The following is a 5038-nucleotide window of genomic DNA, read 5'->3' as shown; positions in this document are numbered from 1 at the left end:
TCAGTTATTCATATACATTTGCCTATGTTGTTTGTTGCATATCGTCAAACATTTCTTTTTCCTTCTTCCCCATCTCTTTTATTACATTACAATCAGATACAAATAACATGACTTTACAATGTCGCATATAAGGTTCCCACATTCTATTTTGCATCTTTCATCCTTGCCCTCTCTTCATGCTTTGACCTAGATATTTTCTACTGCGCTGGTTTTCGGTTCACTGATCCTTTTTCATGCTCTTTCTAATATGATGTTATATCTATTAGGTTCTTAATTCCCATGAATGTATTTCAAATAAAAAATTTTAAGTGTATAGGTTTTCTATTAATCTTAAAAATAAAAATTAATAAAATTCAAGATGTTAAAAATAGAAAATAGAACCATACCTACAAATAATCAAAAAAATGGAGCTTAGTGTCACAAAGTAACTTGAGAGTGCTAATGAAAATGTTAGATGAAGATGAATAGAAAACTTATACACTAAAAAGTTTATATTTGAAACACATTAATGGGAATTAAGAACCTAATAGATGTAACATTATATTAGAAAGAGCATGAAAAAGGATCAGTGCACTGAAAAACAGTGCAGTGGAAAATATCTAGATGGGCTTCCCTGGTGGCTCAGATGGTAAAGCGTCTGCCTACAATGCAGGAGACCCAGGTTCGATCCCTGGATCAGGAAGATCTCCTGGCAAAGGAAATGGCAACCCACTCCAGTACTCTTGCCTGGAAAATCCCATGGATGGAGGAGCCTGGCAGGCTACATTCCATGTGGCTGCAAAGAGTCGGACATGACTGAATGACTTCACTTACTGACCTTTGTGTATACAAATTGTGTTTAGGTTGTGAAAAATATTTTATATTTCTACATAAATCATTTACTTTTCTTCTGGTAGGCAGTTTGGGGAGTGGCATATCACACAGATTTAATCAAACCTTAAGGTGACTTGATATATTTTAGTGTTTGTGAGGCTGGCCTATTTCTGATTTGCTCTGATTCTTAGGGTGTTATATTTTAGAGATCTTAACTAAAAGCCTGGGCTATTTACTTAGTTTCTTGGTGGGCTCTGAAATCCAATTTTTGTCGTCTTAATATTATAAAACTACCAAATGCTCTGGTTAGTTGTTTAGCCTCTCAAATATAATTTTCTCATGGGTACTTGATCCCTTGCCCAGTACAGGTAAATTTTGAGATTCACTTCTTAATGTTTCCTTTTCTATGAGATTATATTCCCTCATAAGTCACATTAAGAAAGTGAAAATCCAGTCTAAGTAAAAAGCAAAATTTCTTTAAATATTCCTTTAAAAATTAAAGAAAACTTTAAAGAAAAGCTGCAACTAGTCTGACTAACCACATGCATGGACTCATTAGAAATTAGATCTTTTTATCATTAAATAAGAGAGATATCTCTGTCTCTCTGCTAAACTGAAAGAAAAGCTTCTATAAGAAAAGATGCTCTTAAAACATGGTCACCGATTTGAAGAGTCACCTTTATCATACACTAATCTTCCCCATATACATAGACCTTTTTTAATACTATCTCTATCTTGAGCGTACAATGTTTAAAATTGTCTATTTGAACACAAATGCCCTGATACTATGCTCTTTTAAAACAAGCTTCTAATTTAATTTTTAGAAATGAATCCCAAGATAACATACATACCTCCAAATTATGTACAGTTTGAAGTAATTCTTCTATACCTCCTCTCCACTAATTGCATGCATTGTCAATTTTATTTACCAATTCATAGACAGCCCCTGGAGATATTATAGTACTTACTCATATAATTGGTATGTGTGTTTGTACACATAGAAATATAGAAAAACTCTCATTTTTACTAATATACTATATTTGTTTTTCTTTCATTTAAGAGTGAGAAATAATAATTATTTCTATTTCTAAATTGTACATAAAACTTGTGTCACAGTCACTGTTCAAAGAACTCTACATGTGTTAATTCTTTTTGTTTTGTTCTGAAGTCTTTACTTTTTTGTAACAATTTTATGTTTACAATAAAACTGAGAGAGGTATAGAGATTATCTGTATAGTTAATGCCACAACAAATGCATAGCCATTATCGACATCATTGAACAGATTGAGACTTAAAAAAAAAAAGTGTAAACCTACATTAACACATCATAATCATTTAAAGTCCATAGTCTATATTACAGTTCCCTCTTGTGTATTCTATGGATTTGGACAAATGTATAATGATATGTATCCATCATTATAGTGTCATACAAAGTATTTTCACTGCCCTATAAATCCTTGTGTTGTGTCTATTTATCCATCCCCCTATCTTCCAAACCCTGAAAACCACCAATCATTTTGTTTCTAAAGTCTTGACTTTTTCATAGTGCTATATAGTTGGATTCATACAGTATTTCATTTTGGCCTCTTACTTGATAATATGCAGTTGGTTTCCCTCCACGGCTTCCCTCGTAGCTCAGTCGGGTTTAAAGAATCTGCCTGCAATAGAGGAGACCTGGGTTCAATTCCTGGGTCTGGAAGATCCCCTGGAAAAGGAAATGACAACCCACTCCAGTATTTGAGCCTCAAAAATCCCATGGATGAGGAGCCCGATGGGCTACAGTTCATGAGGTCACAAGAGTCAGACATGATTTAGCAACTAAACTACCATCTTGATCACTTCCAAGTTTTAGCAATTATGAATAAAGTGACTATAGACTTTTGTGTGCAGGATTTTACAGGGAAATAAGCTTTCAACATTTTTGGCTAAATTCCAAGAAGCATGATGGTTGGGTCATGCAGCATAGTTTATTCAGTTTTGTAAGAAATTACCAGTGTGTTTTCTAATGTAGCTGTGCCATTTGAATTCCCTCCAGCCATGAATGAGAGTTCTTGTTGTTCAACATCGTCATCAGTATTTGACGTTGTCTATGTCCTAGACTGGCCACTCTAATAAGTATGTAATGATATCTCATTGTTGTTTTAGTGTGCATTTCCCAGATAACATACCATGAAGTGTATTAATTCTTTTAGCATCACAAAAACCCTTTGAGGTAGTCATATAATATTCTTCATGTTATAAATGAGGAAACTGAGGCACCAGCCTCAGTAAGAGTTAACCAGTCAAAGACTAAACAACTCACTGGGTGGTAGAGCTAGAATTTCAGTCTATATAATTTAGTTTTAGTGTCTGTGCTCTTAACTACACCATATGATTCTGAAGATTGTTCCACTTATTTCACTTAAATACAAATACATTTAGTCAATAATAATGTGATATTTCTGTACTGTGACAGATGGTAATTGGACTTATTGTTCATGATAATTTGAAATGTGTAGAAAGATCAAATTACCATATTTTACAACAGAAACTAAGGTAACATTGTAGGTAAATTATACTTCAAAAACAAACAAACTTATAGAAAAAGATATCTTATGTGTGGTTGTGAGGGGCAGGGTGTGGGAAGAAGGGGAATTGGATGAAGGTAATCAAAAGGTACAAATTTCCAATTATAAAATAAGTAGGTACTAGGGATGTAGTGTACAATGTAACTAATAGATATAACACCACTATATCCTATATGAAAGCTGTTAAGAGAGCAAATCCTCAGAATTCTCATCACAAGGAAAATTATTTCTCTTTTATTTCTATATAAAATGATGAATATCCACTAAATTTATTGTAGTAATAATTTCCTGATGAATATAAGTCAAATAATTTTGCTGTACCTTAAAATCTCTACAATGTTATATGTCAGTTATATCACAATAAAATTGGAAGAAAAATGATTTTGGAATATTAGCATTTTATCTGCTACATAGTATTCATTTAAACTCTTATGGTTTTTTGATAATGCTATTCCTGATTGTTTTCTCCTGTAAACAATGATTTTTCCTAATAAGTATACAATTGCATATGTGTTTATTTTTCTAAGATGAAATTCCAAACATACATTTATTGAATTAATGGAAGTATGATGTTTAAAACTCAATGTTTTAATTTCTATAACTCCATATTATGGTTGATATTATCTGCAAGTCCTTTTTCAGTGTTATTTTCATCACCTTATAATTCCTCTGCATTTTTCTCCCATATGAGTTTTCAAATATGTGTGAAAGTTTTTTTTTAAAAATTTATTCAGATTACTTTGCAGTAAAATAATAATTTAAAAAGAAATGTTTTATTTTCTATGGACCTTCTTCCATCAATTCAATTCAGACACTCAGTCGTGTCCAACTCTTTGACCCCATGGACTATAGCACACTAGGCCTCCCTGTCCATCACCAACTCCCAGAGTTTACTCAAACTCATGTCCATTGACTCGGTGATGCCATCCAACCATCTCAATCACTGTCATCCCCTTCTCCTCCTGCCTTCAATCTTTCCCAGCATTAGAGTCTTTTCCAGTGAGTCAGTTCTTCACATCAGGTGGCCAAAGTATTGGAGTTTCAGTTTCAACGTCAGTCCCCCCAATGAACACCCAGGACTGATATCCTTTAGGATGGACTGGTTGGATCTCCTTGCCGTCCAAGGGACTCAAGAGTCTTCTCCAACACCACAGTTCAAAAGCATCAGTTCTTCGGTGCTCAGCCTTCTTTATAGTCCAGTTCTCACATCCATACATGACTACTGGAAAAACCATAGCTTTGACTTGATGGACCTTTGTTAGCAAAGTAATGGCTCTGCTTTTCAATTTGCTGTCTATGTAGGTTATAATTTCTTCCAAGGAGCAGGTGTCTTTCAATTTCATGGCTGCAGTAACCATCTGCAGTGAATTTGGAGCCTAAGAAAATAGTCTGTCACTGTTTCCACTGTTTCCCCATCTATTTGCAATGAAGTGAGGGGACCGGATGCCATGATCTTCGTTTTCTGAATGTTGAGCTTTAAGCCAACTTTTCCACTCTCCTCTTTTACTTTCATCAAAATTCTCTTTAGTTCTTTTTCATTTTCTCCATAAGGATGGTATCATCTGCATATCTGAGGTTGTTGATATTCCTCTTGGCAATATTTCATCTAGCTTGTGCTTCATCAAACACAACATTTCTAATGATGTACTCTACAGGGT

General features: G+C 34.0%; 1 non-coding gene across 1 annotated transcript; it reads left to right on the top strand.

Annotated features, from left to right (window-relative positions):
- Positions 1-610: 610 nt before the first annotated feature.
- On the top strand, positions 611-683 carry TRNAC-ACA. Its single transcript has one exon. It is a non-coding gene; the product is annotated as a tRNA-Cys (tRNA).
- The last annotated feature ends 4355 nt before the right edge of the window (positions 684-5038 follow it).

This window comes from Oryx dammah, unplaced genomic scaffold, assembly GCF_014754425.2.
Source record: "Oryx dammah isolate SB20612 unplaced genomic scaffold, SCBI_Odam_1.1 HiC_scaffold_4, whole genome shotgun sequence".
Taxonomy (NCBI): domain Eukaryota; kingdom Metazoa; phylum Chordata; class Mammalia; order Artiodactyla; family Bovidae; genus Oryx; species Oryx dammah.
Note: the sequence above shows the minus strand (reverse complement) of the source record. Positions and strands in the feature narration are given on the sequence as shown.